The sequence below is a fragment of the Chelonia mydas genome, chromosome 7 (genome assembly GCF_015237465.2).
Source record: "Chelonia mydas isolate rCheMyd1 chromosome 7, rCheMyd1.pri.v2, whole genome shotgun sequence".
Classification (NCBI taxonomy): domain Eukaryota; kingdom Metazoa; phylum Chordata; order Testudines; family Cheloniidae; genus Chelonia; species Chelonia mydas.
The window spans coordinates 60941229-60956294 of NC_057853.1; the positions used below are offsets into that span (position 1 = coordinate 60941229).

At 40.5% G+C, this 15066-nt stretch overlaps 1 protein-coding gene across 8 annotated transcripts in view; it reads left to right on the plus strand.

Moving 5' to 3' along the window:
* ADK (adenosine kinase) overlaps nt 1-15066 on the plus strand; it is a 555104-nt gene that overhangs the window by 529780 nt on the left and 10258 nt on the right. The gene's annotated exons all lie outside the window — the stretch shown is intronic.

The window sequence follows — 15066 nt, forward strand, 5'->3', positions numbered from 1 at the left end:
CATGGGCCAAAATAAAGCCAAAGCCCTCAACTTTAATATAGAGGTAAGGCCTGTGGAGAATGCAGGTCCCAGTTTGTGATACTCCCCCTTGATCAGAATGACTTTACAAATTACATCTGGCCTTTGAACTGCTGGCAAGTTGCCAAGTGTCCCTCAACTGTGCAAAGATTGGCCTCTTTCTTGTGGCAAACGCAAATGATTCTCTGTAGGTTAACATCCAGATATGATTTCAGAACAATGTAATATTTTGTATATTTGTAGTAAGGCTGTCAAGCAATTAAAAAAAGTATTGCTATTAATCGCGATTTTAAACAATAGAATAAAATTTATTAATATATTTTTGGATTTTTTTACATTTTCAAATATATTGATTTCAATTACAACACAGAATACAAAATGTACAGTGCTCACTAAATATTTATTTTTATTACAAATATTTGCACTGTAAAAAAACAAAAGAAATAGTATTTTTCAATTCCCCCATTAGAAGTACTGTAGTGCAATCTCTTTATCATGAAAGTCTAACTTACAAATGTAGAATTATGTACAAAAAAACCTGCATTCAAAAATAAAACAATGTAAAACTTTACAGCCTACAAGTCCATTCAGTCCTACTTCTTGTTCAGCCAATCGCTGAGACAAACAAGTTTGTTTACATTTGCAGAAGATAATGTTGCCTGCTTCTTGTTCACAATGTCACCTGAAAGTGAGAACAGGCGTTCCCGTGGCACTGTTGTAGCTGGCATCGCAAGATACTTATGTGCCAGATGCGCTAGAGATTCATATGTCCCTTCCTGCTTCAACCACCATTCCAGGGGACATATGTCCATGCTGATGACGGGTTCTGCTCAATAACAATCCAAAGCAGTGCGGACCGACATATGTTCATTTTCATTATCTGAGTCAGATGCCACCAGCAGAAGGTTGATGTTCTTTTTTGGTGGTTCGGGTTCTGTAGTTTCCGCATTGGAGTGTTGCTCTTTTAAGACTTCTGAAAGCATGCTCCACACCTCGTCCCTCTCAGATTTTGGAAGGCACTTCAGATTCTTAAACCTTGGGTTGAGTGCTGTAGCTATCTTTAGAAATCTCAGATTGGTACCCTCTTTGTGTTTTGTCAAATCTGCAGCGAAAGTGTTCTTAAAATGAACAACATGTGCTGATTTCAGAGTAGCAACCGTGTTAGTCTGTATCCGCAAAAAGAAAAGGAGTACTTGTGGCACATTAGAGACTAACAAATTTATTTTGGCATAAGCTTTCGTGAGCTACAGCTCACTTCATCGGATGTGCTGAGTTATCATCCGAGACTACTATTACATGAAATATGTGGCAGAATGTGAGTAAAACAGAGCTGGAGACATACAATTCTCCCCCCCCAGGAGTTCAGTCACAAATTTAATGAATGCATTATTTTTTTAACGAGCACCATCAGCATGGAAGCATGTCCTCTGGAATGGTGGCCGAGGCATGAAGGGCCATACGAATGTTTAGCATATCTAGAATGTAAATACCTTGCAATGCCAGCTACAAAAGAGCTATGTAAATGCTTGTTCTCACTCTCTGGTGACAGTGTAAATAAGAAGAGGGCAGCATTATCTCCTGTAAATGGAAAGGTTTCAGAGTAACAGCCGTGTTAGTCTGTATTCGCAAAAAGAAAAGGAGGACTTGTGGCACCTTAAAGACTAACCAATTTATTTGAGCATGAGCTTTCGTGAGCTACAGCTCACTTCATCGGATGCATACTGTGGAAATTGCAGAAGACATTATATACACAGACACCATGAAACAATACCTCCTCCCACCCCACTCTCCTGCTGGTAATAGCTTATCTAAAGTGATCATCACCTCATGGTGTCTGTGTATATAATGTCTTCTGCAATTTCCACAGTATGCATCCGATGAAGTGAGCTGTAGCTCACGAAAGCTCATGCTCAAATAAATTGGTTAGTTTCTAAGGTGCCACAAGTCCTCCTTTTCTTTTTGTAAATGGAAACAAACTTGTTTGTCTTAGCGATTGGCTGAACAAGAAATAGAACTGAGTGGACTTGTAGGCTCTGAAGTTTTACATTGTTTTGTTTTTGAGTGCAGTTATGTAACAACAACAAAATCTACATTTGTAAGTTGAACTTTTACAACAAAGAGATTCCACTACAGTACTTGTATGAGGTGAATTGAAGAATATGGTTTCTTTTGTTTATTATTTTTACTGTGCAAGTATTTGTAATCAAAAATAACATACACTTTGATTTCAGTTACAACTCAGAATATAATATATATGAAAATGTAGAAAAACATCAAAAATATTTAATAAATTTCAATTGGTATTCTATTTAACAGTGCGATTAAAACTGATTAATTGCTATTAATTTTTTTATCACGATTAATTTTTTGAGTTAATCGCGTGAGTTAACTGCGATTAATCGACAGCATTAATTTGTACATTATTGACTTTTTTTTAAATTGCTCTGAATATGTAAAATACATCAGATGTATAAACAGGCTTATGCAGACCACATAATCCCTTTGAGGGGATAGCTTTAGCACATCATTACTTCAATGGTATAAATGTTGCTCCAAGAAGTTGTTTAACATAAAACCAAAGGGATTGATTGTAATAAACCAGTGTAAATCAGGAATAACTTCACTGAAATCAGTAGTTTCACCATTGGTGTAAGTGAAAGCAGAATGAATTCCAACATTTTTAAAGATGGTGCCATAGAGTCATACAACCATCGGGTTAGAAGGGACCACAAGGGTCATCTAGTTTAACCCCCTGCTAAGATGCAGGATTTGTTTTGTCTAAACCATCCACGACAGATGGTTATCCAGCCTCCTTTTGAAAAGCTCCAGTGAAGGAGATTTCATGACTTTCCTAGGCAATTTGTTCCATTGTCCTACTGTTCTTACAGTTGGGAAGTTTTTCCTAAGATTTAATCTAAATCTGCTATGCTGTAGTTTGAACCCATTGTCTCTTGTCCTGCCCTCTGTGGTAAAAGAGAACACTTTTTCTCCATCTTTCTTATAGCAGCCTTTCAAGTATTTGAATACTGCTATCATGTCCCCCCTTCATCTCCACTTTTCCAAACTAAGCATACACAATTCCTTCAGCCTTTGCTCATATGGCTTGGATTCCATCTCTTTGATCTTTTTTCTCACTCGGCCTCTGGATCCTGTCCAGTTTCTCTAGATCCTTTCTATACAGCAGTGACCAGAATTGGACACGGTACTCCAGCTGAGGCCTAATCAGCACCAAGTAGAGTGGTACTATCCCCTCCTGTGATTTGTATGCTGTGCCTCAGTTAATGCAACCCAAAATTGCATTTGCTTTTTTTTTTCAAGAGCATTGCATTGTTGACTCATGTTGAGATTGTGAGCCAACACAGCAACCAGATCCTTCTCAGCAGTGCTGCTGCCAAACCAGTTATCCCCCATCCTGAATTTGTGCATTTGTTTTTTCTTCCCGAGGTGTAGCACCTTACATTTGTATTTGTTGAATTTTATTGTCTATAGCCCAGTTCTCCTATTTGTCAACATCCCTTTGAATTTTAGCTCTATCCTCCAGAGTGCTTGCAACTCACCCCCAGCTTTGTATCTTCTGCAAATTTGATCAGTATGTTCTCTATTCCTACAGCCAGGTCATTAATAAAAATGTTAAATAACACTGGACCCAGAACAGATACCTGTGGGACCCCACTTGAGACCTCCATCCAGTATGACATCATTCCATTAATAGTCTTTGTTTGTGGTTGTTTAACCCATTATGTATCTACTTAATGGTAGTTCTACTGAACCTGCATTTCTCCAGCTTACTTATGAGAATGTCATGCGGGACTATGTCAAAAGCCATGCTAAAGGCCAGGTGTATTATGTCCACCGCATTCCCCCTAGCCACCTGTCAAGGTTCCTTCCCCACTCTGAACTCTGGGGTACAGATGTGGGGACCTGCATGAAAGACCCCCTAAGCTTATTCTTACCAGCTTAGGTTAAAAACTTCCCCAAGGTACAAACTTTGCCTTGTCCTTGAACAGTATGCTGCCACCAAGAAGCGTTTTAAACAAAGAACAGGGAAAGAGACCACTTGGAGACGTCTTCCCCCAAAACATCCCCCCCCCCAAACCCTACACCCCCTTTCCTGGGGAAGGCTTGATAATAATCCTCACCAATTGGTAAAGGTGAACACAGACCCAAACCCTTGAATCTTAAGAACAATGAAAAATCAATCAGGTTCTTAGAAGAAGAATTTTAATTAAAGAAAAGGTAAAAGAATCACCTCTGTAAAATCAGGATGGTAAATATCTTATAGGGTAATCAGATTCAAAACATAGAGAATCCCTCTAGGCAAAACCTTAAGTTACAAAAAGACACAAAAACAGGAATATACATTCACTCCAGCACAGCTTATTTTACAAGCCATTAAACAATCTAGCTAGATTACTTACTAACTTTACAGGAGTTGTAAGGCTTCATTCCTGATCTGTTCTCGGTAAAAGCATCACACAGACAGCCCAAACCCTTTGTCCCCCCGCTCCAGATTTGAAAGAATCTTGTCCCCTCATTGGCCATTTTGTGTCAGGTGCCAGTGAGGTTACTTTAGCTTCTTAACCCTTTACAGGTGAAAGGATTTTGCCTCTGGCCAGGAGGGATTTTATAGCACTGTATACAGAAAGGTGGTTACCCTTCCCTTTGTATTTATGACACCACCAAAACAGTTTCTTTGTCAAAGAAGGCAATCAAGCTGGTTTGGCATGATTTGTTCTTGGCAAGTTCATGCTGGCTGCTAGTGATCACCCTTTCAACCTCCAGGTATTTGCAAATGGAATGTTTTATACATTGCTCAGTAGCTTCCCAGGTATTGAGGTCAGGCTGACTGGTCTACAGTTCCCCAACTCCTCCTTTCCCCCCTTTTTAAGGATGGGCACTACATTAGCCCTACTCCAGTCTTCTGGGACCTCTCCTGTCATCCATGAATTTGCAAATATCACCAGTGGCTCTGAGATTTCTTCAACTAATTCCTTCAGCACTCTGGGGTGAATAGCATCAGGCTATTCATTCATCATTTAGAATTCATTCAAATTAGTCAGAAAATCTCTTATGAGCTCTTTATTTATCCCAATCTGCATCCCTTCCCCTTTATTGTCCATGGCTCCGGGCATTCCCTCCTGCACGGAGAATCCAAGAAGCTTGAAAAATTTAGTTTGACTTCCAGCAGGATTTTCAAAGAAGTTTAAGGAAGTTAGGTGCGCAAATCTTACTGAAAGTCCATGGAAGTTGGGCACCTAACTCCTTTAAGCCCCTTTGAAAATCCCAGCCTCCACCATTTTCTGAGAGCTCTTAGGATGGTTTAGAAACTGACTGAACCAAAAGTGAAGCTTTCACAAGCAGCCATGGAAATTCCCTCTTCCCATAGTAATTTCGACATGGTGCATGAATGTGCATCATCTTGAAGAGACCCACACATCCTTCCTGCTTTTAAAGAGATGGCATTTTGTGTGCACATACATATATACTGTAGATATCACTAGAGAGTGCTGCACAAGATAGCTGTGAGATTACACATCAGAAAGTTCTTTTGGCATGGTCAACAAACAGTAGTTTCGGTGGTTTGTGATATAAAAACTCTGAGATGAATGAGTTTATGGCCTTATTCAAAAGTTCCTGTACTTACTATATTTGTATGATATTACAAAGTTATAAACAAAAATCATGTTTTTACTAAAATTGTAGTGAGCACAGCATATCCTTTTGCTTCTTATGTGTTTGTTTCTGTAACATAGACAGACATACAAGAAAAACAATTCTAGATGTCATGAAATCAAGTTTCAGAAACTAGGAACAATTCATTGTTGAGTGGCAGAACTGTGACATCAGAGACTACTTAATCACTATACAGTGGCATTTAGTTCATCTGTGTATAGCTATTTTAATTGGTTAAAATACCATGGAAAGTTGTCACAGTATTTCAAACACATTTTAAAAAGACACATTTCGTGGATATAATATCACAATCACGAAATACAGCCCTCTGATGCTACCATAGCCCTAAGATACGACTTTATTTGCCAGCTGGCAGTATGATTGTTGTGATAGCAATTAAATATATATTGATATGTAACATGCAATGGCTTATTTCTGTTATAAAATGTATCTTCATAAGGAAAGAGGTGAGGGGACACTACTTGGGCATTATTCTGTCTTTCCTTCCAAGTGAAGATAAATGTTCTAACAAAGATCAGTGCCCATGTTGTCTTCATTTATACAACATGGGCGACTAATTCCCTCTGAGCAATCCTGTTGTTGAAATCATAGTTGATGAAAAATAAAGTGTTGAAATAAAAACACTCTTTTAATATTATAAGCATTTTGACTGACAACCCATTTTCCACATCTTTAACACTGCTGTTGTATAAACAGCACACACCAGTGTAATAACTCAGCTGTAGATAGGGCATCAGTCTTCACTTCCGTGGGGATGACTTGTCAGAACTCTCAACTTGTTCATTACTGTACTGCTCATGTGTTCTGATGTCATCCTTAACTCACAAAGATAAATGCCACATCTAAAACGAGGCTATTAGATGCCCCCTCTGTCTCTATAACTGACCTTCCGTAAACTAGAATATTGTCAAATTATGCCTTCATAGTGGATTTTTCTCTGTCACTGCTGGAGGTGCACTATTATTCTGATAAATGTTGTAGTCAGCCACCAGTATGCACTTTCCACATTGGAATTGGCACAATTTAAAAATTTGCCATACTGTTTGAATTGCCGCCACTTTTTTAAAAAGCATAATATAAAAATAAACACATCACTCAGAAAAAACACTGCATATTTCCCTTTTCTATTTACCTCACTGTTTCAGACTGTACAAATTCCTAAATATTAATTATAATGAAAACTAATCAGATGTTTGCAATCATGAAAGCTTTATTTGGAAGTAATACGTTATACTTTATTGGTATATGTACACGGCCAAATGCAATTTCAGTACAGTCCTATCTGTTTTTCTTACTTATCACCTTTCCACTGGGATCCAGGTATTCAACTCTTTGGTTTTACTGTCTTGTCTGTATTTCATCTTATTAAAATACAGTAAATTAAAAATTTTAATTTCCAATTACACAAAACACATATGCTTTAGAAAACAATGTAAAGAAATAAGTGCAAGATAAACTAAATGCTAATTCATCTGCTCTCATTTTGAAAGTAACATTTAATTTTTTAATGCATTAAAAGGGATGTGTGTATGGAATAAAATGCCCCACAGTTCTTGGTTTGGCAGAATTAGGGCCTGATCTATCAAGGTACTGAGCATTGTCAGTTCTCATTGATATCAACAGCATTGTAGAACGCTCATTCGGCAATGTCTTGCAGAATTAGGCCTTAAAGGACAGACATTATTCTTAATGACTTTCTAGACAGACTTGATGGGAAACAAAAACTGAATATGTGTTATGTATGTTTAAAAATATTTTGCATTAGAAGTAGATTTTCATAACAAATTATAAGGTTCCAGTTTTTGCTCTGTTAGTTCTGGGACACAATGTGACTTAAAGTCTGAAAGCAAATCATCACTGTTTAAAAATATTTTGTCACGCCTACTGTCAGTGTAACATTTTATTTTATGTTAATGTGGCATCCATTAGAAAATCATGTAATGATGAAGAAAATGTTGTATGGAAGGTTAGAGCAGTGACTTTAATGAGTTATTATCTCTCACTCAGAATATTGGTAATATTTTTGCACTGGTTTAATGTATTCTGAGTAGAAATACAGGCACTAGTCAAACTAGATCATTGAGCAGATTCCTCTGGGAGACACGGCAGGATATCGTCCCCTGAGAGATGATGCATAAAATTAAGCTGATATTATATTATCATAAAATATAAAACATATTGAAGTATAAAATACTTGAAATATATTAGCTATCTCATATCTGACAGGTCCCCCAATTTTATATAGTGTATATCACCTTCCCCAGCACTGAAATGCACCCACTTCTCGGGTGGGAATATAACTAGGATGAAATCCTGGCACAGGTGAAGTTGATAGAAAAACCCCCATTCGCTTCATTGGAACTAGGATTTCACCCCAGAGATGTGCTGGGGTGAAAATTACTGCAAAATATTTAAACACATGGGCACCGATTCTGCAAATATTTGTATGCACATGCTTAGCTTTACTACTGTGGGTAGTGTCGTTGAAATCAGTAGAGCTTGATAGGAGGCTTATTTCTTCACCCACTTACTTCCCTGGTCCTTCTCGCATGAACAGAGAGCAACAATACCCGAAGTCCAAAGGTGCAAACAATTTGATGTTTATTGGGGTGAACTTCCAGCAAGCATGATTCCAGTTTCCTTCCTTAGTGTCCCCCTTCCCAGCTCTGACGCCACAGAGCCTTACCTGTGTCCCTGTTCCCATTCCCCCCCTTAGCAAAACATTATTCCAATTTCCCCACCCCCATTCCCTGTTCCCATTTCCCTCCCACCCACTCACTTCCTGATTGCAGACTATATAGTGAAACTTGAGTTCTGCTTAGCTATACCTTAACCAATCATTTTACTGAAATTTAACTAACCAATCCTAACATATTGTAACATGATTATTTAACCAATTATATCCCACCACCTTAATTAGTTTACACCCAGCAAAATTAATTATACAGCAGACAGAAATGATCACAGAACCAGACAGAGACCATGCAAATAAACAATAGCAAAGTGGGAACTATAATGACAAAACAATACAGAAGTGAGGATTTCACATCCCAGCTATTGATAAGTGAGTTCTTGCCAGACAGGATGCTATCAAACTAAGTTTCCTTTTACATCTTCTAGGCACTTCCCTTTCTCTGGAGGCGATAGGCATTATCAGGACAGGATTGTATTCCTAACAGCCCAATAGCACCTTATTTCAGTGTGACTAGATTGGAATGTGAGGATGTGACCGTTTGCTTCCCAGCTTATGGCTGCTTCTGCTGCTTAGCCAAAGGCCTTAGCCTAAGAACAGGGCCTCAGACTGTCACAGTAAGAGAAGGCTCTTCCACCGGCAGACAGTGATTTTGATTCTCTCTTTATACCTCTATAACTAGCTAAGTGATAAGAATACACCTAAATTCTTAGAGTATAGGCCTTTACAGACAGGCCTGAATATCTATATCCTAACAGAGCTACTCACAATATCAAAGTTAAGCATATGCAAAAGTGTTTGCAGGATCAGGGCCACAAAGAGTAATATATTGTGTGCAGTTGAGAAGTTGCCTTATCTTGCTTTCCTACTGTACTTAATAAACACTACTGTCATTGACACTTCTTAGTAATTGACAAGAGGCTTTTTCCTGGCCATGTCAATTTAGCATAGTAGTAGTTATTAAAAAAAAAGAAAGACATTAAATACGACCCTTCTGAATTCACTGCATAGAAGCTCTATTAATATAGTGCTGTGGTAGAGAATTTCAGCCCACAAAAGTCATCCCCCTTGCACAAAGGTTTTATTTTGTTACACTCTGCATGCTTTAATGTCTGGCAATGTATTTGCAAACTGCAGTGTGGCTGACTTATGGTTGCTGTGGGAACTATAACTTCGAATTTCCTGGCTTTTGTGCATGTGAAATCTCAACCATAATGTTACATTCATGCAGCCTCTTTGCATTTCGTTTCCTCAAGCAGATGATAGGAGCATCATCTCCCCCACCCCAAAAAGTGTTCAAAAACTGAACAGAAAGTAGCATTTTGCATTCTATTTTGTAATGTTTATAACTTTATCTTTTTTACATGAAATGAACCAAATTCTCTTCTAGTCATTATTTTTATAGCATGCCCATTGCCATGGTATCTGGACCCAGGTGCCATGTTTGGGTTATTGAAGCAGATAAATAGCACCTGAAAATTTTCTGAACTGTTAAAAATCCACTTGTCGTCATTCTGATATCTCAAAAATGGTGAAAGAGAACTTTATCCAACTTACCAGAAACAATTCACTTGTGTGCTAAGAAAAAGTCAGAGAAATATCAGCTTGGAGATAATTTTTTTTCAGATAGCCAGAAAAGATACTTCAGATGAAAGTATCCAAGTTTTAATGTAATTGATGCAATGCTCAGATTACCTTTTGGAAGCCTGGAGACAGTGAAAATACATTTCCCTCAAATTGTTTTCCCTTATCCTGGTTAAGCAGGGCCAGATCCAAATGTGAACTTCTTCAAAGATCAGTAGGTAGAAAATAAAAGAAAAGTTTGATGGGACAATCACCATTTAGGACTTATCAATATCCTTCCATCACACATTTCTGAGAGGAGATTTTAGGTTCATCTGACAGGTTTCAGAGTAACAGCCATGTTAGTCTGTATTCACAAAAAGAAAAGGAGTGCTTGTTTTACCTTAGAGACTAACCAATTTAATTGAGCATAAGCTTTCGTGAGCTACAGCTCACTTCATCGGATGCATACTGTGGAAAATACAGAAGATGTTTTTATACACACAGACCATGAAAAAATGGGTGTTTATCACTACAAAAGGTTTTCTCTCCCCCCACCACACTCTCCTGCTGGTAATAGCTTATCTAAAGTGATCACTCTCCTTACAATGTGTATGATAATCAAGGTGGGCCATTTCCAGCACAAATCCAGAGTTTAACAAGAACGTCTGAGGAACAGTGGGAGGGGGAAAGGAATAAACAAGGGGAAATAGGTTACTTTTTGTAATGAATCAACCATTCCCAGTCTCTATTCAAGCCTAAGTTAATTGTATCCAATTTGCAAATTAATTCCAATTCAGCAGTCTCTCGTTGGAGTCTGTTTTCGAAGTTTTTTTGTTGAAGGATAGTCACTTTGAGATCAGAAATCGAGTGACCAGAGAGACTGAAGTGTTCTCCGACTGGTTTATGAATGTTATAATTCTTGACATCTGATTTGTGTCCATTTATTCTTTTACGTAGAGACTGTCCAGTTTGCCCAATGTACATGGCAGAGGGGCATTGCTGGCACATGATGGCATATATCACATTGGTAGATGTGCAGGTGAACGAGCCTCTGATAGTTTGGCTGATGTTATTAGGCCCTGTGATGGTGTCCCCTGAATAGATATGTGGGCACAATTGGCAACGGGCTTTGTTGCAAGGATAGGTTCCTGGGTTAGTGGTTCTGTTGTGTGGTATGTGGTTGCTGGTGAGTATTCGCTTCAGGTTGGGGGGCTGTCTGTAGGCAAGGACTGGCCTGTCTCCCAAGATTTGTGAGAGTGTTGGGTCGTCCTTCAGGATAGGTTGTAGATCCTTGATTGGAGGGGTTTTAGTTGGGGGCTGAAGGTGACGGCTAGTGGCGTTCTGTTATTTTCTTTGTTAGGCCTGTCCTGTAGTAGGTGACTTCTGGGAACTCTTCTGGCTCTATCAATCTGTTTCTTCACTTCCACAGGTGGGTATTGTAGTTGTAAGAATGCTTGATAGAGATCTTGTAGGTGTTTGTCTCTGTCTGAGGGGTTGGAGCAAATGCAGTTGTATCGCAGAGCTTGGCTGTAGACAATGGATCGTGTGGTGTGGTCAGGGTGAAAGCTGGAGGCATGTAGGTAGGAATAGCGGTCAGTAGGTTTCTGGTATAGGATGGTGTTTATGTGACCATCGCTTATTAGCACTGTAGTGTCCAGGAAGCGGATCTCTTGTGTGGACTGGACCAGGCTGAGGTTGATGGTGTGATGGAAATTGTTGAAATCGTGGTGGAATTCCTCAAGGGCTTCTTTTCCATGGGTCCAGATGATGAAAGATGGGGAAAGTTGTTTCTGAGGCCACTTTCTATAAGCCATTACCCTCTGATCCCACTGAGAGTTACCAAAAGAAACTACAGCATTTGCTCAAGAAACTCCCTGAAAAAGCACAAGATCAAATCCTCACAGACACACCCCTGGAACCCCAACCTGGGATATTCTATCTACTACCCAAGATCCATAAACCTGGAAATCCTGGGCGCCCCATCATCTCAGGCATTGGCACCCTGACAACAGGATTGTCTGGCTATGAAGACTCCCTCCGCAGGCCCTACGCTACATAATCCACAGAGACCTCCCTACCAACACTACAAAAAGAAGGATTCTAGGTGGACTCCTCCTGAAGGTTGAGACAGCAGACTGGACTTCTACCTAGAGTGCTTCCACCAACGGTGCACGGGCTGAAATTGTGGAAAAGCAGCATCACTTGCCCCACAACCTCAGCCGTGCAGAACACAATGCCATCCACAGCCTCAGAAACAACTCTGATATCATAATCAAAAAGGCTGACAAAGGAGGTGCTGTTGTCATCATGAATAGGTCGGAATATGAACAAGAGGCTGCTCGGCAGCTCTCCAACACCACTTTCTGTAAGCCATTACCCTCTGATCCCACTGAGAGTTACCAAAAGAAACTACAGCATTTGCTCAAGAAACTCCCTGAAAAAGCACAAGATCAAATCCGCACAGACACACCCCTGGAACCCCGACCTGGGGTATTCTATCTACTACCCAAGATCCATAAACCTGGAAATCCTGGGCGCCCCATCATCTAAGGCATTGGCACCCTGACAGCAGGATTGTCTGGCTATGTAGACTCCCTCCTCAGGCCGTACGCTACCAGCACTCCCAGCTACTTTCGAGACACCACTGACTTCCTGAGGAAACTACAATCCATCGGTGATCTTCCTGATAACACCATCCTGGCCACTATGGATGTAGAAGCCCTCTACACCAACATTCCACACAAAGATGGACTACAAGCCGTCAAGAACACTATCCCCGATAATGTCACGGCTAACCTGGTGGCTAAACTTTGTGACTTTGTCCTTACCCATAACTATTTTACATTTGGGGACAATGTATACTTTCAAATCAGCGGCACTGCTATGGATACCCGCATGGCCCCACAGTATGCCAACATTTTTATGGCTGACTTAGAGCAGCGCTTCCTCAGCTCTTGTCCCCTAACGCCCCTACTCTACTTGCGCTATATTGATGACATCTTCATCATCTGGACCCATGGAAAAGAAGCCCTTGAGGAATTCCACCATGATTTCAACAATTTCCATCACACCATCAACCTCAGCCTGGTCCAGTCCACACAAGAGATCCGCTTCCTGGACACTACAGTGCTAATAAGCGATGGTCACATAAACACCATCCTATACCGGAAACCTACTGACCGCTATTCCTACCTACATGCCTCCAGCTTTCACCCTGACCACACCACACGATCCATTGTCTACAGCCAAGCTCTGCGATACAACTGCATTTGCTCCAACCCCTCAGACAGAGACAAACACCTACAAGATCTCTATCAAGCATTCTTACAACTACAATACCCACCTGTGGAAGTGAAGAAACAGATTGATAGAGCCAGAAGAGTTCCCAGAAGTCACCTACTACAGGACAGGCCTAACAAAGAAAATAACAGAACGCCACTAGCCGTCACCTTCAGCCCCCAACTAAAACCCCTCCAATCAAGGATCTACAACCTATCCTGAAGGACGACCCAACACTCTCACAAATCTTGGGAGACAGGCCAGTCCTTGCCTACAGACAGCCCCCCAACCTGAAGCGAATACTCACCAGCAACCACATACCACACAACAGAACCACTAACCCAGGAACCTATCCTTGCAACAAAGCCCGTTGCCAATTGTGCCCACATATCTATTCAGGGGACACCATCACAGGGCCTAATAACATCAGCCAAACTATCAGAGGCTCGTTCACCTGCACATCTATCAATGTGATATATGCCATCATGTGCCAGCAATGCCCCTCTGCCATGTACATTGGGCAAACTGGACAGTCTCTACGTAAAAGAATAAATGGACACAAATCAGATGTCAAGAATTATAACATTCATAAACCAGTCGGAGAACACTTCAGTCTCTCTGGTCACTCGATTTCTGATCTCAAAGTGACTATCCTTCAACAAAAAAACTTCGAAAACAGACTCCAACGAGAGACTGCTGAATTGGAATTAATTTGCAAATTGGATACAATTAACTTAGGCTTGAATAGAGACTGGGAATGGTTGATTCATTACAAAAAGTAACCTATTTCCCCTTGTTTATTCCTTTCCCCCTCCCACTGTTCCTCAGACGTTCTTGTTAAACTCTGGATTTGTGCTGGAAATGGCCCACCTTGATTATCATACACATTGTAAGGAGAGTGATCACTTTAGATAAGCTATTACCAGCAGGAGCGTGTGGTGGGGGGAGAGAAAACCTTTTGTAGTGATAAACACCCATTTTTTCATGGTCTGTGTGTATAAAAACATCTTCTGTATTTTCCACAGTATGCATCCGATGAAGTGAGCTGTAGCTCACGAAAGCTTATGCTCAATTAAATTGGTTAGTCTCTAAGGTGCCACAAGTACTCCTTTTCTTTTTAAGTTCATCTGGTTTTTGTACATTGCAAATTGTAGGGCTGTGAAACCCACGCGGGGGGATGGTTTCAGAGTCCAAGTTCCAGCCCAAACCTGAACATCTACACAGCTGTTTTTAGTACTGTAGTGTGAGCCCGGGTCTGAAGATGGAGGCTCTGAGATTTCCTGCCATGGTTTTAAAATGCAGTGTAGGTATACCCTAAGTGGCCAGATTCACTACTGGGTCTCTACACTGGCATAAAAAAGCATAGACGCAAGCAGAGTCCTCTGATTATGGAAACTTTACCAGGAGAGGAGGCTGTGTCAGTGGAAAATGCTGCATCCTCCCCTCTACCCTGGGTTTCAGATGGGCATATTGCTAATCACAGAGGTGGGTGGTAATCACTAGGCATGTGCAGGGCAGCCAAGGTATGAGCTGATTAAGGGGCTCATGCAAAGCACCTTGAAGTTAATGAAAGGACTCCCATTGACTTCACTGGGCTTTGACAGAGGCCATATGTGCATCCTTTGAACAACCTTCAGCAGCAGAGCTCCTGTAGAGTTCCAGCTGCAGTTTACGCTTGCCGGCCCACAATACAAGCATCAAGGTGGGAGATGATGTGGCAACACTAAAATCCCTGTAGGGCACAAGCATCCTGGCTGGCACTGAGAAGTATGATTATGCCTCACGCCACCAGCATTAGTGAACTGCTCAGTAAACTT